General features: G+C 40.6%; 1 long non-coding RNA gene across 1 annotated transcript; it reads right to left on the minus strand.

Annotated features, from left to right (window-relative positions):
* Positions 1 to 267: 267 nt before the first annotated feature.
* Positions 268 to 19,892, minus strand: LOC309625551. The gene is made up of 2 exons (XR_014242590.1): positions 9,321 to 19,892; positions 268 to 9,004 (listed from the first exon to the last, which is right to left on the minus strand). It is a non-coding gene; the product is annotated as an uncharacterized lncRNA (long non-coding RNA).
* Positions 19,893 to 25,759: the final 5,867 nt, after the last annotated feature.

Genomic DNA, 25,759 nt, shown 5'->3' on the forward strand with positions numbered 1-25,759 from the left:
AAAATAAATAAATAAATAAATTTTTAAAAAAATTGATGATTTAAAAAAAAAAAGAAGTTGAGCTGTTTAATTTTTTGCATTGAAAGTAGAGAATTCTCAGAGAAATCAGTAAAAGATGAGGGTCCAATTTCCATTGCTGGGTATTTGTAGTATGTGGGTCAAAATTTGTTGTAAAAACATCTGAGGGGCATGATTGTGCTAGATTGGTGGATAAAAGTATTAAAAGCAATTGAGAAAAGAAAAAAGAAAACCTTTATGTGTGGGAAAAATTTTTTTATTTTTATTTTTTTTAATAAGTATTTTAATTAATTAATTAATTAATTTCATTTTTGGCTGTGTTGGGTCTTCGTTTCTGTGCGAGGGCTTTCTCTAGTTGTGGCAAGTGGGGGCCACTCTTCATCGCGGTGCGCGGGCCTCTCACTATTGTGGCTTCTCCCGCTGCGGAACACAGGCTCCAGATGCGCACGCTCAGTAGTTGTGGCTCACGGGCCTAGCCGCTCCGCGGCATGTGGGATCTTCCCAGACCAGGGCTCGAACCCGTGTCCCCTGCATTGGCAAGCAGATTCTCAACCACTGCGCTACCAGGGAAGCCCGGAAAAAAATTTTTATATGCCAGATACTTGCCACAATCTCTGTAATATTTGGTGACTGAAGTCAATGAGGGTTGTGCCGTATATTAAATAATGACTGTCAAGTACTCAGTCTTCGCCATAGACAGTGCTCAGTTAAATGATACAGAGTTTACTTAGAGTTAACTCAAAATGACTACCAGTGTTTGAATTTTGGTTTTGGTATTTGCTATTGTCAGATATGAATATCTTAATTTCTAGAATTTTGAATCAAGCTAATTATTATAGCAAAAATAAATGTTTCTTATTGTTAAACTCTTTAAAAATATTTGACTATTTAGAGTGAAATAAAAATAATGTACTGTGAGACTTATACCATATATAGAAGTAAAATATATGACAACCATAGCACAAAGTCATGAGGGTAGAAATGGAACTATACTATTTTAAGATTCCTACACTATGGAAGTTGTGTAATATTATTTGAAATAAGATTAAGATAATTTTTATACATGATGTATATATTTATTATAATTTATCAATTTAATGTATTATGGTTATTAATTTGCATATAAATTATCTTAATCTTATCTCAAATAATATTTTATATATATACATATATATAGTTGATCCTTTTATAATATGGGTTTGAACTCAGTAGGTCCACTTACACAAAAATTTTTTTCAATAAATGTATACTACAGTAGTACACAATCAGAAGTTGGTTGAATCCATGGATGTGGAACAGTTGGTAGGAAGGGCTAACTGTAAAATTATATGCAAATTTTCAACTGCACAGAAGGTTGGTGCCCTAATGTCCCTGTTGTTCAAGGGTCAACTATATATATGTATATACTGTAAACTGTAACCACTGAAAATAATAAAACCAAGTGGTATAGTTGATAAGCTGATAGTGGCGATATTACGGGATCATAAAAATACTCAATCCAAAAGAAAGCAGGAAAAGAGGAGAAAAAATGGAGCAAACATCAAATGGAACAAATAGTAAAAATATAGCAAGATAGATTTAAATCAATTATATTGATAATTACATTAAACATGAATGATGTAAACCCTCCAATTAAAAGCCAGAGACCGTCAAATTAGATAAGAAAGCAAGATCCAAATACATACTGCCTACAAGAAAGCCTTTTAAATTATAAAGTCAAATATATGCTAGCAGATGAAAGGATGGGAAACAATACACCATGTGGGCAGAAAAGAGTTAATATAAAAGGCCTAAGACTGCTGTCCTTGGACAGATTTTCTTGAAAAGTTGGCCTTTGGCTGGTGTCTGCGACCTTGGATTTTGACGGGTTACTATTATTTCCAGAATTGATAATAGTGGCTCAATGTGCCTAAATTGTTTGTACAAACAATGTGGTTTATGGTGAACAACTGTTTCTCTTCTGGGAGTCTAAAGAACTAATACAAATTCTACACAAATTCTTCCATAAAATAAAGGTGGAGGGAACTTCTTGACTTACTTTATGAGGTCCACATTACCCTAACTACAGACCAATATCCCTCATGAACATAGACATAAAAATCCTTAACAAAAAATTTTAGTTGACTGAAACTAACAATATATAAAATAAATAATAGATCATAGCCAAGCGTTGTTTATTCCAGAAATGCAAGTTTCATTTAACACTTGAAAATCAACCAATGTACCATATGATCCAGCAATCCCACTCCTGGGCATATATCCAGAAAATATGACTTTAATCGAAAAGATACATGCACCCCAACATTCAAAGGAGCACTATTTACAATAGTTAGGATATTGAAACAACCTAAATGTTCATCAACAGTTGAATGGATAAAGAAGATGTGGTATATATACACAATGGAATATTACTCAGCCATATAAAAGAATGAGATAATGCCATTTGCAGCAACATGGATGGATTTAGAGATTATCATACTAAGTGAGTTAAGTCAGATAGAGAAAGATAAATATCATATGATATCACTTATATGTGGACTCTTAAAAAATGATACAAATGAACTTATTTACAAAACAGAAATAGACTCACATACAGTAAACAAATTTATGGTTACCAAAGGGGAAAGGGGGGTGGAGGGATTAAAAAATAATAATAATAAAGAAAATCAACCAATGTAACTCTCCACATTTACAGACTGAAAAAAAACCACTCAAATGATTTTTTCAATAGATTTGTTAAAAATTCAACATCTATTTATGATAAAAACTCTCAGTAAACTATGATTAGGAGGCAAATTTGTCTTCTAACCAGATAAAGGGCACCTACAAAAACCCTACAGCTAATACATTTATAGTGAAAGACTGAGTTCTTACACTTAAAATCAGTGTGTTGGGGGGGCCTGTGTGTAGCTGGTATATTAAGTTAAGAATATGCAAAATATGACCTGCTGAATGAGGAGGCACAAGCCATCCACACAGTGTTGGCAGGTGACTCCTTCAGCACCCGACCTTCCACTTTAGGGAAGCAAAAATCCAGGGGTAGTTTTTTAAAAATTCTTTTTTATTTATTTTATTTATTTAATTTTGGCTGCATTGGGTCTTTGTTGCTGCATGTGGGCTTTCTCTAGTTGTGGCGAGCAGGGGCTACTCTTCGTTGTGGTGCACAGGCTTCTCATTGCGCTGGCTTCTCTTGTTGCGGAGCACGGGCTCTAGGCATACAGGCTTCAGTAGTTGTGGCACATGGGCTCAGTAGTTGTGGCTCACGGGCTTAGTTGCTCTGTGGCATGTGAGATCTTCCTCGAGCAGGGCTTGAACCCAGGTCCCCTGCGTTGGCAGGTTGATTCTTATGCACTGCACCACCAGGGAAGCCCCAGGGGTAGTTTTGATTGAAGGTGCAGTTTCAATATATTAATAAAGGAAGTAAAGTGACAAGATGTATTATAGATCCTAGAAATGGGGACAGGGGTGTGCAATGAGCCTGGTAAAGGGCAGTCCTCCATCCCAGGTCATGATCCAGCAGATGACAGAGAGCAGGTAGCAAGCACTTGTTACCTACAAGATGGTTGGGGCAGAGGTCACTAAATTTTCAAGGGCTCAACAATAAGTAGTTATTTTAAAATGTGCCCCAGGAAAAGTAAAATGGGAACTTGTGGTGGAAATCTTAACCTCAACTCTGGGTGTGAGCAGGGTTGTCATACTGTAAAATGCATAGGCAGCAACTCAAAATAGCTGTTTTCTCATCACAGTCAGGAACAAGGTAAAGATGTCCACTCTCACCACTTTCTTTCAATGTCTATTGATGATGCTGGTCAATGCAATAAAGCAAGAGAAAGAAATAAAAGTTATATAAATTGGAAGTGTTGGAGTATGGAGGGAAGTGTCCACTGAATTGAGAAGGCATATTGAGAGTGAAGAATGAGGCAGGCAGCTCCATATAATCAATGGATCAGTTTATTATAGGGTGACTTACTCACAGAGTGGGATTGGGATTGGCTGGACAGTGATCTGGAAGCATTTGCAGCTGCACTCTGCACCACCAAGGGGCCATTGGGACAACTTTATAGTTAACCTAGGGTATGAGGGTAGGTGCTTGGAAACAGGATGTGCATTCCTAAGTTAAGATTTATGAATGGGTAACTAGGCTTGTGGGTGCTGGGAATACGTCAGCTAAGGTTTTCATCATTGTTTGCAGACTAACAGAGCATAGAGGCCACCTGGTCCTAATGATTACTAAACAATAGGTATTAACTAAAAAGCCCTTGACAACAGAGAAGTGGTTTACTGCACAGTACAGTCCTGGGTAGGGGGGTCAGTGGGAGGACAGGAGAAATTGTAAGAGCCCAACATAGCATCACTTATGCTAACAGCCATACAAACAGAAAAAGTTAACTTTCTTTATTCACAGAAGACACAACCATGTACATAGAAAATCTGAAAGGATTTACAAAAAAGCGAATTTGGCAAGGTTATAACATATAAAATCAATGTAAAATGATTAATTATATTTATAAATATAAATTGGCAGTTAAAATTATAGTACCAATAATAAATTAGAAATATAATACATATTATATGTAATAACTTTGGAAATAGAAATATATTTACAAAATATGTGCAAGAGCAGTACACTAAAAACTTTAAATCATTGCTAAGAGAAATTTTAAGAGATGTGAATAAATGAAGAGATATACCATGTTCATGGATAGGAACATTGTTACAATGTTAACAATTTACAAATTAATCTTAGATTCAATGTGGTACCAATTAAAATTGCAGCAGGCTTTTTTTGTTGGGGGGGAACGGTGTAGAGGCTGATAAGGTGATTTTAAAATTTATATGGAAATTCAAAGGATTTACAATAGCCAAAACAAATTTGAGAAAGAACAAAGTTCGAGGTTTCATACCATCTGAGTTGAAGACTTAGTAAAAAACTATGATGATCAAAATAACATACAATTGGTTTAAGTATATTTATATATCAATGGAACAGAACAGAGAGTCCACAAGTTGACCCACACATGTACGGGCAACTGAATTTCAGCAAAGGTACCACATAATTCAATAAGGAAAGGATTAACTTTTCAATGAATGCTGTGGGGACAATTGGGTATTCATACACAAAAAACAAACCTAGACTCCTTATATCATATCATATATAAAAATTACCTATAAGTGGATCACAGACCTAAATATAAGAGCTAAAGCTACATAACTTCTAGATGGAAACATAAGCATCTTTGTGCCAATAAGTTAGGCAGATTTCTTAAGTAAGACATAAACATGAAACATAAATGAAAAAAATTGATAAGCTGAACTTCATTAAAGTATAAACCTTTTGCTTTTCAAAGATATTGTTCAGAAAATAAAAAGACAAGCTACAGACTAAAAGAAAATATTTATGAAAAATCTATCTAATGACAGACTTGTATCCAGACTATATAAAGAACACTTACAACTGAATGATAAGATGAATAACCCAGTTAAAGATGATCAAAAGATTTGAACAGATAACATCATTGAAAAATATAAAAATTGTAAATAAGTACATAAGAAGATGCTCAATATTATTAGTCATTACGTGAATGCAAATTAAAGCCACAATGAGATTTTACTGCATACCCACTAGGATGTCTAAAATGAAAAGACATGACAATGTCAAATTGGAGCAATAAGATTTCTCATAGACTGCTTGCAGAGGTGCAAATGTGACTAAATATTGTGGAAAACCAATAGTTTTGTAGTTTTTAAAATTGATAACACACATTTACCATACAACCACACAAACCTAGCAATGCTAAGTATTTACCCAACATAAATGAAAACATATTGCTATGCAAAGATGTGTACTGAAATGTTCATAGAAATTTTATTCATAACAGCTCCCAAACTGGAAAGAGCCCAAATGTCCATTAGCTGATGAACAGACAGACAAATCCTGGTATATCCGTTCAACAGACCATGAACAAAAAGTAAAAAACTACTGGTACCTATAACAATGGATAAATTTCAAAAGCATTATGACTAAGTAAAAGAAGCCAGGACTACATACTGTAGGATTTCACTCATAGCCAATTCTGGAAAATGTACACTAACACTATAATGTAGTGATACTGTTCTACAGAAAGCAGATCAGTGGTTGCCTGGGCTTGTGGGTGGGGGGAGGAGAATTGGCTGCAAAGGGGTACAAACGAACTTCTTGGGAGTGATAGAAAAGTTCTACATCATGATCGGATGGTTGTTACATTTGTCAAAGCTCATCAAACTGTATACTTAAAACTGTTGAATTTTTTTGTGTGTAAATTATACTTCAATAAAAAAAGAAAAAGTGGTAATTAATTTTTTCTTCAGCTCATGGTGCCTGCCACACTGTTAATCTCCTTCTCCAGTCCCTAGATGACAATATAATTATGGTTGCACAGCTTCCCTTCTCCAACCAGCTGCCCCAGGTTTTCCTCTAGGGAAGCACACTTTTCCTCTAATCAGTCTTCTTCAAGAATGGACCCTTATGGGCTTGAGTCAATTAGCATCTTCTATTCCCCTGACCACTGTTATTGATTCCAGGGTAGGCACATGGTCTGATTTGGACAAATGAAACTCAGGAGATATCTCCTGGGGGATTCTGGGAAAGAGTTTCATTTTTCTCCTCTGGGAACAGACTCTTCCTCTAGATGGTTGATGTGAGGGTATGTGTGAGTGTATGAGTTCTGGAATTTGCTAAAGCCATTGCTACTACTTGATGGGAGCTGGCCTGGGATGAAGCCAACCACAGAAGAGGGCCAGGTAGAAAATCTTTTAAAATTGTATTAGTTTCCTAGGGCTGGCATAGCAAGGTACCACAAACTGGGTAACTTAAACAACAGAATTCGTCTCCCAGTTCTGGAGGCTATAAGTCTGAGATCAAAGTGTCAGCAGGTTGGTTCCTTCTGAGGGCTGTGAGGAGAATCTGTCCAGGCCTCTCCTGCAGCTTCTGGTGGTTTGCGGCAATCTTTGGCGTTCCTTGGCTGGTACATTATCTTCCTGAGCTCTGCTTTCATCTTCATGTGGTGTTCTCCCTGTGTGCGTGTCTATCTCTGTGTCCATTTCTCCCCTTTTTATAAGGACGCCAGTCATATTGGATTACGGCCCACTCCAACGACCTCCTTTTAATTTTGTTACCTCTGTAGAGACACTATTTCCATATAAGGTCACATTATGAGGCCCTGGGGGTTAGGACTCCAATATATCTTTCTGAGGGGGTAGGACACAATTCAACCCATAACAAAAATGGAGCCATCAGTCTGAGAATGTGGTGGGTCAATTAATCACACAGTACCTGAAGACTGCCTTACCACTGGATTTCTGAGTGATTGGAGCTATTAAATACCATTTTTACTTTAGATTGTTTGGGTTGAATTTTCTTTGTTTGCATCTGAAAAGCTCCTAATTTTTCTAGACAGGCAACTAGGGAAACATTTTAGGACATTTTTTTAAACAATGGAAAGAGTATATTAGATGATAATTATGGTTCTCAAAGAGCTGTTCCCAGACCAGAGCATAAGCATCTCCTGGGAACTTAGCAGAGATGCAAATTCTAAGGCCTCAGCTCAGACCTATTTAATCAGAAACTCTGGGTGTGAAACCCCCTGTATTTTCACAAACCAGGCAGGTGATTCCGAGGCCCGGTTGAGTTTGTGAAGCACTGAACTGTAAAATAGACTGTGGTTTGATAGGCAAAAGCTAGAAATACTTTTTTATTCATGGCACAACCACAAAGGACATCATTTGAGGAGCAAATGAGCTGAGGCAGGAAACCATTCCATTGCCCACTCCATTTCTTCCCTTCTCTGTGAGTGTGCTTGTTTATTTTTGATTGTGGTAAAATATTACAAAACATAAAATTTACTATTTTAACCCATTTTAAGTATACAGTTTTGTGGCATTAAGTACATTCACAATGTCATATAATCATCACAACCGTCCATCTCCAGAACTTTTTCAACATCCCAAACTGAAATTCTGTACCCAGTATACCCTAACTCCCCATTTTCTCCTCTCCCCAGCCCCTGGTAACCTTTATTCTACTTTCTGTCTCTATGAATTTGTCTATTCTAGGTACCTCATGTCAATGGAATCATAAAATATTTTGTTCCTTTGTGTCTGGCTTATTTCACTTAGCATAATTCTTTGAAGTCTTATCTTTTGTTTTGTAAATGCCCAAATCAAATGCCCTCTGTCAGCTTCAGCTTGTAACTCTCAAGTTTAATCTGGTAGGGCAGTCATCACTTTCCTTATCTAATACATTGACTAGATAAACTTTTTCAAAGATAATATGCCACCCCACTTTTTGAAGCTATCTCATCTGACCTTCTTTTTTAAACATTTAAGGATAAAGAACCAGCTTTCAGGGGACTTGGGCATCCGTAAGATTAGCTGAGTATAACACCCCAGCTTGGGTTCAGGAAAAAATTTCTGTTCTGAGTACTCCCTAAATAGTTTGGATTTCCTCTAAGAAGTTGACCTTCTATTATGTTGAGCCTGTAGATTGTAATGAAAATCTGGAATTTACTTTTAAAGAGGCAACTACTTCAAGTTTTCACCGTGGCTCCAGCTCAGGGATGTCCATGGTGTGGGATGACCAGTGCTGCACCTCCACAACAATTCTAGAGCTATGCAAACTGTGCCATCCTAGTATCCCAATTTCAAAAGACACATGAGATAATTTTGCAGAAGATGCTACTGCTTACAACTAAAATAGGTTCCAACCCGTAAATTCCAAAATAAAATTCACTCTCTTAGTACTACCTGGTTAACACATTTATTTTTACTTTTTATTATGGAAAATTTCAAACAGACAAATGTGAAGCTCACCTATGCATGTCAACTTCATCAGTTATTCACATTTTGACAAACATGTTTAATTTAACACCCCCCCAACACACACATACACACACTTGTATTTTGTTTGTTGAGTATTTCAAATAAAATCCCAGATATTATCTAATTTCACCTGTGTATTCTTTTTTTTTTTTTAATTTATTTATTAATTTATTTATTTTTGGCTGTGTTGGGTCTTCATTTCTGTGCGAGGACTTTCTCCAGTTGCGGCGAGCGGGGGCCACTCTTCATCGCGGTGCGCGGGCTCCTCACTGTCGCGGCCTCTCCCGTTGCGGAGCACAGGCTCCAGACGCGCAGGCTCAGTAGTTGTGGCTCACGGGCCTAGCCGCTCCGCGGCATGTGGGATCTTCCCGGACCGGGGCACGAACCCGTGTCCCCTGCATTGGCAGGCGGATTCCTAACCACTGCACCACCAGGGAAGCCCTCACCTGTATATTCTTAAGTATGAATATTTCACAGGTAAGAACTACCTTTTACATATCCATAATACCATTTTCATTCCTAAGAAAATTACTCTAATGTTTTCTAAGACCCAGTCCATAATCAAATGTCTCCAGTTGTTTCAAATATGGTTTCTTATAGTTGTTTTTTTGAATCAAGGTCCAAGAAAGGTCCACAGATTGAATTTGGTTGTTACGTCTCTCCGTGAAGTTACCTCTCTCTTTCAGTTTATGCCACTTGTTGAAAGAACTGAATTATTTGTGGAGTATACTTTTCCAGATTCTGTATTTGATTATTTCCTTGTGGCATTGTTTAACTTATTTCTCTATCTCTTGTATGTCCTGTAAACTGGGATTAAATCCTAGAAGCTTGATGGGTTTGCATTCTTTTTTTTTTTTTAAATTTCAGCAAGAATATTTAATAGAGGGGGCTCTGTACTTTCTATTGCAACAAATCAAGGGCTGAACATAGTGCTTGACTGTCACATTTTTAGTGATGTTAAGGTTAATCAGGATATTTAGTTGTTTTCTGCCTGATTCATCTTTTATAAAGTTCCCCATCAATATTTCATCCAGTGACATCAGCAGCCATTGACAATCAATTCAGGATGTATCAAGAACTTCAAGAATATTCAATTCCTCTGAGTCCAAATACTATTTCTAGAAATGAATAATAAAGGAGAATAATATATGTAACAAAACTTTAGGAACAAAGATGTTTGTTGCAGCGTTATTTAAGAAGAAAGAAAGAAAGATAGAGAGAGAGAGAGGGAGGGAGTGAGGGAGGAAAGAAGGAAGGAAAGAGAAAAGAAAGAAAAAAGGAAGGAAAGAAGAAAGGAAGGATGGAAAGAAAGAAAGGAAGAAAGAAAAGGAAAAAGAGAAAGAAAAAATCTGACAATACAAAAAATAGACATGGTTACTTAAACAACTGTAAACCCCATAATGGAATAAAATAAGTATAGGATTATGAGTGCTTTTCTGATTTGTTACTGTTTCTCATAATTTCCAATTTTTCAAAATAAATAAATGCATTACTTTCATCAATTTAAAAAAGTTATAACAAAAATTTCTTAGCCAGATGGCATGATACAGTAAAAGTCTGGCTATCTGAGAATAAAGGAGAATCGAAAAAAATTATTTCTAAGATCATTTCTGGATGTAAAATTACATCATTATCAGTCCTTTCTAGTGAACTACAACTCAGAGTAAAGCTTCTGTCACTGTGCAGGCCACCATCACTGAATCCTGATGACCTTGCACTCCTTGCCCCAAGACTGACTAACCACTCTGCTTCTCTCCTACCCAAGGCTCTATCTTGGATAAAGATCCAGTCAATTACTTGGTCATTTCAGTAGGTGTCCCTGCTCCTACAGTTTTTATGGACTCTAAGCCATTGTCTTTTTGGGGTCCTAGGATGGTATTTTTAAATATTTGGGGGACATTTTCTTAATTGACTGAAAACATTAAAAAAAATCAAAGACTGCAGAATTATGATGTGAATAATATAGCACACAGAATGATCTGGATTAGACATCTTGAGTCTCCTTTCTAGATTTATTTTAAAATATTAAAAGGTAAAAACATAACTTCTACATATGCTATTTCTTCTGTCAGGAATGTTCACCACCCCTCCCACCCGCCAGGCTAACTTCATTTCATTCCTCAAAATTCAGCTGAACCATCACTACCTCAGGAAATTCTTTCTGGATGTCTCAGACTAGATTTGGTGCAGTTTTATGTTCCTATAGATACTGGTTCCTTCCTATATTGCAAGGAGGCAGCTGTACGCTTGTAGTGAGATAACATTTATCTATCACTCTGGATTGTATGTTCCATGAGGGCAGGGACTTTGTCTGACTGCTCACCTGGGAGTCCCCAATTTCTTATTCAGTGCTTGATACATACTAAAAAATTCAATACATATTTGTTGAGTGACTGCAGGCATTTTTCCATCAAAACCAATGGGTTGACTTCAACTATGGTTTCTACTAGTAAGATTGAATTGAACACAATACAATGCCATATGTGCTTGACTCAGTTAAGAGGTCATTGTAATGTTTCTTCACATATGTGCTAGTTCTAGATCTATATCCATTGACAACACCACGAGTATATCACCAGTGTTCCACCTCTTCCAAGTTCATCTCTTCTACATGAATTCTCCTCTTTGTTGAATAGCCTCAGTTTTGACATGTTCATTCTGAACTATATCTAGCTACACTTGCTCCAAGTGTTCTGAAGTAGTCTGAAGTTTTTGTCTCTTAGTCTCAGTCAACAGTTCCTTGAACCAGAGAATATTTTTGTTTCTTTCAAGTAACACAATAAATAGACAGTGGTTGAGTCTTGGTGGTTGGTTGACATTAAGTTATCTAACATACTTAAGTATCTGTAAAGTAAAACATAACTTGATCATTTGATAATTGCCTCAAAACTGATGAATCGATTTTCTCTAAGGTGGTTATTTCTAACCTTTGGAGATTGCAATCACCTTTTAGAATGATGAAAGCTACAGAATTCCTGGAAAAATGCTCATTAGCAAACTGCAGGTTTAGTAACCTTGGACCATGGTTTATATCGAGCAGAATGCATAGAATGTAGTGTAAAAATATACTTCTTTGATCCAAGCCCATAATGAGTGTGGTGTGTGATCATTTTGTAAGTTCATAGTCCTGAGATGCTATATAAACCTGTGTTCTCTGGGTGGCAATTATTTGAATAATTTGGGACATCAAAGGTGGAGAAAGAAGTTAATACTAAGTACCTACCACATCAGTGACTGCATTGTGTTGGGCCCTGTATACACATGATCATATTTCATGACACAGCAACCCTGGAGACGGCTGTCATTTACTCCATTTTACAGTCAAGGAAACTGAGGCTCAGAGGACTAAACAACTAGCCTGAGATAATACAATTACTAAGGAGTGGAGCCAGGATTTAAACCCAGGACCAAACAGTACATATTACCCAGGACTCTCTGCTATATCACACATCTCTCAAACCCCAGCCAGACTTTGTGTAATTACAGTTTTCAAACCTCACTGTGGGTTGATGTGTAGAAATTTTACTCACAGGTCTGTAATACACCTTATTCTTTTAGGCACCAATACCTGGAATGCACAAAGTATTAAAAGTGTCCCTGGGTATGTGTAAAGGAGTATTTTGGCAATAAGAATAGGAAAGTAAGATCTTAGAATAAAAACAAGAAAGATCTTATTTCTTTTGCCATTCATCTCAGGCAAAGCTGTAAATTTCCATTACTATTATCATTGTTATTAGAAAAAAAGCATCTAATACAGAGTTCTAATCCCTATTAGACTCAATGCTTTCCTTTAAAACAAAGAGTTTGTTTTTTTAAGATCCTGCAATAAAATTCATAGATTACCTACCTAAATACATTATTTCAAAATAATTAATATACTTTAAATATGAAGAAGAAAGAAAAAAGAAATTAAATTATACTAAAAGAATGTGTATTTCAATATGTAGATACTCAGACATGTCTAGACTAGAAGACATAATGAACTAATCAGATTTTTGCACCAATATGTAGAATCACACTTACAGATACAGCCTAATCCTAGAGTGTTATTTTGAGCGTCCAAATACCGTAAGCTGTGTTGCTAATGGGGATGTGATTTTCTGAAAAGATGAACAATTCTCAATGGAGTCTCAAACAAAATACAATGTAGTCTTTTCTAAATCTATATGATAGTTGCATTCTTGGAAAATTCAGTGCATATTAAAATGTGCAAATGTTACTTTTGGTTTATATGTAAAACCGAGTCCTATAAATGCAGATAATTACAGACAGATGTCCCCCCTATATCAATGTCTGGTAGGATATTCTAAAGTTATGAGGGATGTGGGACAGTTCTTTGCATTACAGGGCTGCCCCACAGGCATTGTCTAGGCATTCTTGGCCCCTGCCCTCTAAATGACAGTAGTGCCTTCCCAATTGTTGTGTTGACCAGAAACTTTCTCCCTTCCCCCTGACCGCATTTCCAAAATTTCCCACTGTGAACAACTGATGTGTTAGGCACTCTACTTAATTCCCTATAAATATCATTAATAATTTATTATTTTCCCCCATTCAGCAAACATTATATACCCTTTTATCTGCTAGACATTGTGCCATGCTGTGGATATACACTTGTGAACAAGATAGTCAGTGGTTCCTGACCACAAAGAGTGAATGGTCTAGCAGAGGGGATGGGTGACAAAACCTTACAAACAAATGAATATATAGTTACAAACTGTGTCAAATGGTATGAAGGAAAGAATTGGATACTATGAAACAGAATAACACTTGAATTTAAAGAAGAGTATCAGGAAAGTCTCTAGGAGCCAGCAATTTAAGCCAAGACCTGAAGGATGTCAAGGAGGCAACCATGTGAAGTTATTCTGTGCATGGAGGAAGAAAATGAAGGCTGGAGAAGTAATCAGCCCAAGGTCACACTGCTTCTAAATAGTTGAACCTATTTGAACCCAATTTTCTCTAGTTCCAAAGGCCATCAGCTTTACAGATCTAAAATGGATGGATAATTTCTCCAAAGTAGAGATACAAATGGCCAACAGGCATACAAGAAGATGCTCAACACCATTAGTCATCAGGGAAATGCAAGTCAAAATAACAAGATACCACTTCACACGAGAACAGCTATAGTAAAAAACATAATAATAATAAGCGTTGGAAAGGGTGTGGAGAAATTGGAGCTCTTGTACAGTGCTGGTGAGACTGTAAAATAGTTCAGCCATTGTGGATAATAGTATGGTGACTCCCTGAAAAGTTAAACATAAGGTTACCATATGGCCCAGCAATTATACTCCTAGGTATATACCCCCCAAATGGAAAACAGTTACTCAAACAGTTCCTCTTTCACAAATGTTCATACAGCACTGTTCACAATAGCCAAAAAGTAGTTTAAAAGCACCCAGATGTCCCTCAGTGGACAAATGGATTAACAAATTGTGGTATATGCATATAGTGGGATATTCAGGGAGATCAGCTTGGTGCTTTGTGACCACCTAGAGGGGTGGGTTAGGGAGGGTGGGAGGGAGACACAAGAGGGAGGGGATATGGGGATATATGTATACATATAGCTGATTCACTTTGTTATACAGCAGAAACTCACACAACATTGTAAAGCAATTATACTACAATAAAGATGTTAAAATCTAAAATAATAATAATAATAACTTTTAATTTATAACACACACACACACACACAAAAAGAAGGAATGAAGTTTTAAAATATGCTACAACATGGAAGAATCTTGAAAACATTCTGCTAAGTGAGAGAAGCTAGACACAAAAGAACACATATTGTATGATTCCACTGAAATGAAATATCCAGAATAGAGACAGAAAGCAGATTGGTGGTTGCCAGGGACTTAGGCAGGAAAAGCGGGAAGTAACTCCTTAGTGGGCAAGGGGGTTACTTTGGAGTGGTGGAAATGTCTTGGAACTAGGACAGGTGGCCCTTGTACAACATTGTGAGTGAATTGAATGCCACTGAATTGTTTACTTTAAAATGGCTAATTTTATGTTTTGTGAATTTCACCTCAATACAATTTTTTAAAAGGATGAATACTCTTGCCTTTTTAGATTTATATTCCATCTGCTTTGGAAAAGACCTGACTTGTTCATGTCTTTTCTTCCAGTGTGAAGTTATATGGCCAGGTAGAGAATGTTACTCACCAGGAATTTTCTCATGAGAAAACCAGTCAGAATAATAGAGAAACTCTACTTCTCAACCTTTGGACCTTTCTGAGCTTGCCTGACTGGGAGGCAAGGGAGGAGCAGGGGCTATGGTGTCAAGGGATCCCAGCCACTTGCAGGCCTGGTGGGCAGATGACGCAGGTTGTGGGAACCTACTCACTCTGGAGGGGAGGAGAGAGGGAAGGGGCTGCGTCGTGGGAAGGGAGCACAGGACAAATTAGGGCCAGCCCGTGGTGGTGGCGGGGGAGGTCTGAATGGGATCTGGGGGAAGCTCTCTGTGGTGTGTACTGGGAGAGACCCCAGAGACTCACTCTCTCGAAACACCAAGAGTAAAGCTCTACATTATTTACAAAAATTTCTGTTGATGGATTTGTTTTCTCTCAGAATGTGAAGGAACATGTAAAGACATGAAACGCATTTGGTCACAGGTAAGAAGTCAAAGTTGAGGGAATTCATGCCCCCAGTTTTCTCTGTGAAAGTGGAAGCTATGACATGAGCCCATGGAAGGATTTGGCAGAAGGAGACCCGTACCAGTTAGTGAGGATACAGCTGACTGGAATCCAATTTTCTACAGCTCCGTGTTGCCTGCTTTCTAAGTCAGGGTTTACCCATGTTAGTTATTTTGAGCAGAAAAGGATTTAATACAAGGAACTATGTGCTTAAAAATTCACAGGAAGGCTTCAAGCCCAGTCCTCAGGATGGGCTTTGAGGAACAATGAACAACACATCGAGGCATGACTGGTGTGCCGGGAAGCTGCCACAGCCAGGCGAAAGGAGAGTCTAGAAGCTGCCCTAGACACTTTGCCTGTAGGCCACTTTCCCTTAATTGCAACCCAGTGCTCGGAAAGCTACTCAGAAACATGGGCTCTGAAGCAAGTAGTGATTATTCATCTACACCAGCAAAGATGAGTGCTCTGTTTATGCTCTGCCTCTGGAGGTCAAGAGTGAAACTGGGTGGGCTGATGCTGTCACACAATCCAACACATCTTCAGTGACTTGTCAGTAGAAACAACCCCAACAGAGTCTCCACCTTACTCCTGCCTTCCAAACTTGTGCAAGGGTACTTAATGGGCCCAAGTGGAATCGTACCCAAAAGTTGAGCTGCAAGGGATCCTGGAAAAGCTGTTGTTAACTTGAGGTTGTTAGTTGTTAGTCTTGAGAAAGGCCTACTCGGAGGTCAAAATGGACTGTATGTCAATCCACAGTGTCTTCACACCTTAGCCTCCCTTTAGACTATTCCTTAATGTTAAAGGTGTTATAGAATGACAGTGGATCAAGGTCTGTATAGAAATTTGGAAGCTCTAACTCTTCTCCTCAGTGTCCTGTGGGGCTATGTGAGGTATTGATCTCTTCACTGAATTTCATCTATACTTAAGAGAATCTGAGAATTTTGGAATAAAAAGGAAAATCATTTTGTCCTCCTATTAAAGCCAGAGAGAGAAAACTCAAGAGAAATCCAAGCCCTTGATGCTCATATTCTAAATTGCAGCACTCAGACACAGAATATCCCCATGTAGAAAGTAGTTGCTGTTCAAGAAGGAAGCTCTTAAAATCATATTTTCATAGGTTTTGCAGGAACTCAGGACTACACCATTGGAGGGATAACCAAGCAGTCTTTTTGCGCCTGGGGCAAGTTCCAACTGCCCCTCCAATTTACCCCCCTAATTTGCCAAACCATGGGAAAACAAACCTGCAATTAGAGTTGTATTTTTAAATCATCTAAGTTTTATGTGGCACTCTCTCCTCCCATACACAGTCTCACCAAAATGCTGTTATTTTCACAGAGGAAATACAAAGAGTGGGTTTAAAATGACAAGTCACAGTTTAAGTCAGAAAAAGGAAGTGGGTTCTCTGGGGCAACCTCCAGACTGGACTCTATGCAGTTGTCCAAACCTCATAACGCCACAACATCCAGCACCTGGGACAGCCATGGCCTAACCCTGAAATGGGAAGACCCCAGCTTCCAGTTTTTCTACACAGATTCATGGTTCCTTATTGGTCACTAGACATGTGTGTGCATGCTGCATGCTTTTGTTTGGGGCAGATGAGGGGGAATTTTGGTCCCTGGCTCCACATCACTTAAATGTCAGAAATGTTCTCATTGTCTCTGTTGGTGAAATGAATGTGACCCATACCCCACTGAAGCTCATGACATTTTATCTGTTCTAGAAATGACAGAAGACAGGTCCCTGTGGGATTCACGCGCCTCTGCTGGGATTTTCACACCAGTCGCCATGTTAACATGAAGCAACAGCTGGGTTGAAGATAGCTGATAAAAATAGCAACCTTACTATGTGAGCAAGCTGCGTGGAAAAGATGGGAATGAAGTATTCAATGCAGGGTAGCACGTGACCTTTTCTGAGTCCAGAGCTGCGTCTCTTGGAGTGCCCACTTTTTCAGACAGAGCAAAGCAAGTTTTGTTTCCACCTAAGTGTTGTGGAGGAGAACGTGGAGAGGGGTAGACTGCTCCCTCTGTTCCCTGCTCCCCACTCACAGGCACCTGGCACCCCTGATCATTAACTGGTAGATCACGTAATCTGACGGTGTAGTCCTTGAACGATTGAGTTCAACACTGGGAACTTGGTTTTCAAGGTTGCTGTATGTTGCTGCAGAAACTTCCTGCTCTTGCCCTATCTTTCCATTCATTAAAGTGTAGCTTGCAGTTGAACATTCTGACATAACATAGCTCAGATTTTTGGCAGCAACATTAACCATATTCAAGAGTTTCCTTCAGACGATGTTAAATTTTTCATATCCTCATGAATGCTTGCCACCTTCTTTTAATAACTTGAAAAAACAAACTTCTCTCAGGAACTTCATTGTTCCAATATTTTCCCAGCACACATTTACTTTCTTTTAGAAGTATGTTAGATGTGTGTGTATTTATAGAGTCAGGGTCTACTTAGGTGGGTTAGAATTCAGCATCTAACTTACAAAAGTCAGCAATATGAATGGATCTTAGAGAAAGTTATTAGAAGTCCAATATTTTCTTTATAAGTTCTTATTTTTCTCCTTCTATGCTATTTGGTCATTTCACCACAAAATTATATTTTGTAAAAAAAGGGTATATTCACTAACTCTAACCTTGGGGTTTGAAAATAGCCTTTTACAAAATTTGTAAAAAATGTACAAAGGGGAGGTGGTAGAAGGAGGGTTTCCTTCCTTTCCTCCATAGTGAAAAATTTAGTCTTACTATTTACAGTTATCTTAGGAGAAAATTTTTAAAATGGAAAATGAATTGGTTTAAATTTCTAGCTACTTAGACAACTGGAAAATTTAAAAACCCATTCTTATTAAGATGCAAAGAAGTGCCAAATGCAATGCAAAGCTCAAATGAATTTGTAATTTTTAAGTGCCCACACAAATGGGAAGTTCTTGGATGGCAGGTGGTTTAGAAAGTTCTCTAATTCTCTAATTCAAATGTGGTGACTGTTTGCAGGCTGAATTACAGCAGGATGGTTACTGTTCCCCAAAACTTTAAAAAGCATTTTGTAATAGAGCACAATGTGGTTAACTGAGATTTTAACCCAAGTTATGACATATTTGAACCCAACAAGCTCCACTTCAATTTGCAAATTGGGATCTGGCTGTGTTTCTGTATCACTGATCTGCCCCTCAGTCCTAATGCACAAGGTATAAGCTCGCCCAGGGCCGTAATAGCAATGGTATCAGAGACTTACTTCACCTTGAATTCACACAGCAAACTCTCGTATCACCTATTCCACAGATGATGAAAGTGATGTTCAAAGAAGTTAAGGAACTTTCCTGAGCTCATATAACTGGACGGGCTTTGAAACCCTGGATCACTGCCTCCAGAGTGGGTATTACAGCCATTCATACAAGTGTGCATTTGCTACCTAAACTGTTAGGGTTTATATCATGTCACTTGCTGGGGTCTCTTGTCTTTGTGTGAATTAAAATTAAATTATGATGGTTTTTATTGACTTCTTCCCCCGAACATGTGTAACACCAAACAGAAAATAAAAGATCACAGATGGGATTCTAGAATATAATTGCTCCAACAAATGATTTTATAAATGTATCAGGCCCAACTTGCTTGGTTGGCCAGATGCTAAAATTGAATCGCAGAAGTTGGGCAGCTTCTGAGGAAATGCGGCTGCTTCCTGTGTGCATTTGTCAAGCCTGCTGTGGCTTTACCCTCCACCCCCCCGCATCAGGCCAGAGTGTGTGCTTTGGCAGACAGGCAGTGTCCAGCGAGGCTGGCAGCCCAACAGTGAGAGCTGGGGAGCACTCGCAAAGCCCCAAGATTAGGGGCATGTGGGCACCCTTATTTCCCAGAGGAAAAAAATACTATGGGAAATGTGAGCCAGCAGCCAAAAGTACTTAGAAGTCAGAGGCCGGGGTGGATAAAAGTATGTAGTGAGAAGGAAGAGAATTAGGGGAGGTAGGGGGATAGAAAGACTGAGAGGCACTATGAAATCTAGAGAGATGTGTGAAAAAGCAGAGGAAGAAGACCATGTCTGTGCAGGGAAGGGTCAGTGCAAATTAACTGGCATTGAGAGACAACTGCCTCAGTGTCCAGGGATATCTGGAACCCTCTCCTACACCTCTTGTTTTAGTCAGGCCACTCTTACTTGAGGGTGCAGAGAGATCTTTAAATGAACCATTTTTAGTTAAATAAGAGAAATATACTCTCTCCAGCAGCCACTGTGGGGAGGGTAGGTGGGCACCCGCTTAGGAGGCAAATGGAGCCAAGACCCAGATGAGAGCCCACCTCTCTCCAACGCTGCCTCTCTCTCATCTTGGGAGTAGACTTCTCTGTCTCAGACCTCTCTCTCTACGAGGCAAAAGATGCGGTGCCTGGGCTTTGGGCTCTTTCCTGTCCAGCTTCCAGACCAGAGGAGAGAGGCCTCTCCATTCCCTCCCCCTTCCCCCACTCTCCCCTCCCCCACTCTCCCCTCCCCCACCCCTCCAGTTTGAAATGTCCTGGGAGGGTAAAGTCATGTGCCCACCTCGTGGGCCAACCCCTGCAGCCACGACAGGCGAGGCACTACAATTAGCTCAGCTTTGGCCTTGTGCCCATCTATGGGGGAGGAGGGGCAAAGCCTTTTACCCCGTGCTGGGCAGGTGATAACTGTATAGGTCTGCTGTACTGTCCACATCTTTTCATCATGTCCTGGCAATGGCTTGATGCATCAAAACTCAGCAGAGAGCAGCCAGGCTGTCCTTACTGGTGGTCACATCAGGATCTCAGGGGGGGAAGTCCGTTTGCATAAAGTATATTAAATTACGTAATTCATTTGATTTGCTTTGAAGCCCAGTGTTTAATTTTATTTGAAATTTCAAATAATATTGAAGAAGGGCACACATTTATCAAAAACAGGGCATGGATTAAAAATATTTGAGAAACAGCATTGTAAGGGGGAGCTTCTCCCACTGTCTCAACAGCAGCAGAATCCATTCCTATTTGGACAGAGTCTAGCTTGGTCTCTTTAGTTCTCTGCGGGGAGATATGAGCTAAAATGTCAGCCATGTTCAGAGGGAGTAGGGGAGAGGGAAGGCACCGCCCGTGAACTGAGTGCCTACTGGGTACTAGGCACACGGTGTGCACTTTCCCAAAGTGGCCCCACCTCTTCCTCTGGTCTCCCAGTGAGGGGCGGCCTCTCAGGCTCTCTGTCATGGAGGCACCCGCCACAAGACTAGCATCTTGGCAACTTGCTTAGACTCTCTTTTAAGACGCCTCCGCGTTTGCCTCGTGGCTAACAGTCCGTCATGTCTGAGTCAAAGTGCGGAGAGGATGGATGAGATGTGTTGGCAAAGCTGAGCGTGATAAAGACACTCCTTTCTGTTCTGAAACCTTATTAGGTTCCTGAGAGTTTCTTCAATCATGAATCCACTAGAGAGAACTGGTCAGGCTGCAGCCCTGAAAACAACCAGACTGTTCCCACTTCTTGCCTGGGGCTAGTCTCAACAGAAAACAGTTGAGGGAAGGGCTGGGCAACCACAGGCAAGACGTCTCTCCAGCCACGTGGACTTCACTGCCTGTGGTCCCAGTGATGTGACAATGCTGAGCTGCGGAGGTTTTAGTGAGGGACGGAGTTTCTGGCACAGCGCCTGGCACATAGGATGTGCTGAATGCATGCAGCCAGTGTTACAAAGGGAAGCATAAACATCTGCCAACTTATTTTTATGTTATTTATTTATTTATGCCCTTAGCTTGGAGACCTAGTTTTGCTCAGCTTTCTGGATGCTGGCCAAGCTAAATTAACACTGTTATCTTCTGGCCCCTGCAGCTGGCAGCCTCCCCTTAGGTCTCTGAGGCATTCGCTTTAGGCCACGTCCTGGCCCATCCCAGGCTGTCTTCTGCCAGGAGCCCCTTTGCTCACCTGCAGATGAGACCACCCTGGGCTTGGTCAGTCTCTAGGGCCAGCAGAGCCCCTGATTCTATGCAGGCAAAGGAGCTCAATGGGGAGGCCCTGGGCCCTGCACACAACAGAAACACAGAACATCTTGCTGTGAGAGTGAAAGAGGGGCTGCAAATACTCAAAATAATTGTCTCTTCTGGGCAAAATTTCACCCAATTTTGCCAGAGTGATGGGCACTCGACTAGATGTATTTGATTCATCCAATCTCAGGAACCCCCCGGGAACACTCCCCCACGGTTTTCTCAGGCTGTGCTTCTCAAAGTCTGAAGTGCACGCTAACCCCCTAGGGACTTGGTTAAAACACTAATTCTGATTCAGTAAGTCTGGGGTGGGGCCTGAGATTCTGCAGATCTAACAAGCTTCCAGGCGGTGCCCACGATGCTGTCTGATAATCACGTTCTGAGGAGCTAGGTTCCGACACATTATTTAGCAAACTTTAGTCATTTTTTGTTACATGTCATCTATTTTATTATTTAGCTAATACTTTTCTTCAAACTGACCTACCTTTTAATTTCAAGATCTGGATATTACCATGAAATCACAGCTTTGAGGAGTGATTTTTGTTTCAATACACCTTAAAATGAACACGTAACTGTTAAAATAAGAAGTATATTCCTACAATAATTTCATGTTCCAACAATGGTATAGCAGAGCATCATGTTCTAAGAAATACTGGTGATGGGAGTTCTGGAGAAGACTATAGCCCAGACTGACTAGAACTTGTTCTTTGGATTTTTTAATTTCAGCAATCGATGTTTCCGCAGAAGCACTGGGGATTCTGGAAGGAAGTCGGGGTGATTTTTGGATGATGTATTAACTGCAGCAGAGAACACCTGTCTGTCTGTGCCCAGCAGGCTGTGTGGGAAAAGCGCCCTCCTCCCAAAAGCAGGAGTACCTGAAGGGTGGCTGGAAGCAGTGGCTTCTCATCCAAAGCTATATCCAAATCACTTTTTCTCCTTGGCCACAATTTTGTGAAAACCTGTGGAGAGACTAGAGAATAGAAAAAAAAATTCCCTTTTGACTCCACGGTACTTGTTTACAAAGTAAAAAGTCCTTGGCGAATAATTTAATTTATAATTAAATCTAATAATAAGCCATAGTGGCTAAATTAATTTTGAGCTAATTCCATGGGAACTCCGTGTCCTGTATCACTTCTGAACAAAAGAGCTTGGTGTCATACAATCTGACTCATTCCAAGGCCAGGCCTCCAGGCACAAGCTCCAGGAGGCCAATGAGTAAATACTTTGTTAAGAGAGTTAGTGCTCAGGACACACAGGGGCAAGAGACACCTGCAGCTCCCGGAGACTGCGTGTGGGTTGCTTGCCAGATATTGGTTTTCCGCTCAAAGCACCAACCTCTGGACAGCCCTTGACGGAGGCAAATTTTTCCACAAGAACTTGGTCTGCTCTGGCCATGGCCTGGAAGAGCCAGTGTCCAGGTCACAGTTCTTTAGTCCTATGAACACCCTGATGTGCCAAACCCCCCACAAACAGGACTGCACTTCATCCCCAGCCTGAGAGGTCTGTGGGTCTCCCCTTTCTGTTGATGCAATAAGGAAGTTCACAACCGCTCCAAGTGGTTACCCCAAGGCCAAATACGAAGGAAGGTGCAGAGCTGGAGTTTCCACTCAGACCCAGTGAGTACAGTCATTCTGTCCCTTCATGGAAACAGTGAGTATGAAGAGCCCCTTCCCCATGCAGGTCCCCAGATCTCCCAGTGAGGATTTCTGAAGTTTCTCTGGAGGTTTTCTCCTTTGAGTTTCACATTTGATTCTGGTTCCCAGTTTGGTTGATATCAGTCACTCACACTTGCATGTGAATAATTCTGAGAACAAATTTTGGGCCCTTGTGCTCTAGCGTGGTGGGATTGGTGGTACCCAAGGGAACCCCAAGATGTGAAAGTCTTAGAAAGGGGAAGCTGAGGATGCCAAGGACAAGCTGGGTGGGGTTACTTTATCTTTTGAAGAAATGGCCACACTCAGTCTTCCTTCCTCATGCCTGGGAGTCTTTTCTCAGATTGCTGCATTTCTGGCTTTGATTTACTTATGCAATCAAATGAAACATCTCCATTTGTCTGTAAATCTCTTTCGGTTGCATTTAAGATCTCACTAACTCAATTTGCCATTAGGCGATTGTATTCAGTAGAAGACGACACAGGGTTATTTGCCCACGAAAGGACAAGCCCTGTGTATCCAATATCTCTGGAATTAAGGCTCCAGAGATGTGCAAGTCTTAATTTTCACCAGCAATAAGCACCTGCCTGTGGGTGGTTTCAACCACATTAGATTAGCATTTTTTCTTGGTTGTACGGTTTGAATTATTGAGATGACCTTCGATAGGATTCACAGATCATGTCCTTTGTAGGGTTTCTGGAGTGATGCATTTTGACTTGGCTAGGTCTTGCAAGATTAGGTCAATGATAGCACTCCGTGTTTCCTGTCACCTTGGCCTTCCTCACGGAGACAGGTTGTGTCTGAAGGCAAGCACAGGGCCATTGGTCAGAACATTTGCAGTCCTGGGAAACCAGCACAGTTTGCCAGTGTTGGGGCCTGGGGAGCGTGACATTTATGCTCCTGAGCAGGATGTAATTTCCAGCTGAATAGCCCGGGCACTTACCCAGCCCTTACTTTGGCCCCAGCTGTGTGTTAAGTGCCACCGACATCTCTTTTAAAAGCTCCTAACAGCAACCGGAATTGATGAGGCTGTCTTGCTTCTAACCAAAGGCAGCCGGTGGCATCAGCAAGAAAGGCAATCCCAGCACACGGGGATTGCAGGGGCCACTTCCAGTGGCAGACCATGTGCTTCCACAGGGGAGGAATGGCCAGAGCAGCACCCTGAAACATTTGTTCTCCTTTGTCATCTGATGGCTTATACTCTGACCTTCCCAACAGGCTGCAAAACAGTCATGACTGCTTCCCTGGGAGAGGTGACATTTAAGTGGAAACATTATCCTTTGTCGACAAGAGGCCGCAGGAATAATGTCATCGTGTGGACCAATGGGGAGCTGCCTTGTGACCCCACCTGGAGCCCTTGCCCCCTCTCTGTCTTGCCATAGGCGGAGGGAAGGTGGTTTCTCACATTCACATCCAAAAGTTGAGGTCTTCACGTCTCCCCCTTGCCCTGACCTAATTCCAGCAGAATCTGGTTTCATCTCAGTGTTGCATGCCTCCCTAGTAATGGGAGGGAGGGGCTATGCAGCCCATTATGAAATAACTTTGCTCTTGGCCAGCCAAGCACTCCTGGGCATAACAGTCCTTTCCTTAAGTTTAGTCATATCTTCCAGCCCATACTTGGTCCTCAGAGGATGTGCTCCTCAATGGGAGAGTGTCTTTCATTGTAGTTCTCATCTCTTGTACCACCCCTTCCAGCCCCTTGAATCCTTGACCCTCCCGAGACCGAATGTCTTGGTCCTCTCAGCCTCCCACCTGCCAGCCAGCTCCAATCCTTGGGTAGAGCATCTGAGACCCACCTCTCGTGTGTTTCTTATGTGAAAAGAGAACCTGGTCATTTGTTTTGGTTTCCTGGCATCTTTTATTTGGAGAATTGTCAACTGTATGAGTCTGTGAGCTGAAAAACCACCTCCACTCCTAGGTACTGGGATGGTCAGATACTTCTCTTCCTAGCCTGCCTTGCAACTGGGGCTCAAAGTGGGGCCTCGTCTCATTGCCAGGCAAATGCACCAGTGAAGTGACCCAGGAGGAAAGAGTTGGTGGTGGCTGCAGTGGCGGTGGCAGCCCAGCATGGCTCCCAGCAGTGCTCAGGGCCAGTGGTGGGGCTTCCCCATCAGCCCAGTTCTGCAGTGTGCTTTGATTTGTTGTTCTTCAAAGATCAGCTTTGAACCTGCCCTCTGGGCTTCCACGCAATTCTGTTGGTCGTCCTATATGGTTTTAAGAGACATAAAATTACAAGACCTTTCTTGTAATTTAGCTAGAATTGGTTTCTGTTGATTGCTACTAAGAACTTTGTTGTGAAGAGCATCTGTTTCCCCCCACCTGAGATTTCCTTTCTTTATCCTATTTTCCTTGTTGGCCTGCAGCCTCTACACAAAGAAAGAGACGAAAAAAATCATTTGAATTTCTGATGGATTTTTTTTTAACAGTGACAATACTCTTCAAAAAAGCCAAGGCTTTGATTTCTTCAACAAATAAATTGAAGGGGAGGGGAAGAGACAGAAGGGAAACAAGCCTCTTGGAGAAGCCCATGTGCACCATGACACCAGAGCAGGAGCAACCAGAGCATGGAGGGACCCGGGCAGATGGGCCACAGGTTGTCTCCCAGAGCCTCAGGGTGGGACAACCAATGTTTCTGTGCCAGGGAGGG

This window comes from Balaenoptera borealis (genome assembly GCF_965194805.1).
Source record: "Balaenoptera borealis genome assembly, chromosome: 3".
In the NCBI taxonomy this organism is placed as follows: Eukaryota; Metazoa; Chordata; class Mammalia; order Artiodactyla; family Balaenopteridae; genus Balaenoptera; species Balaenoptera borealis.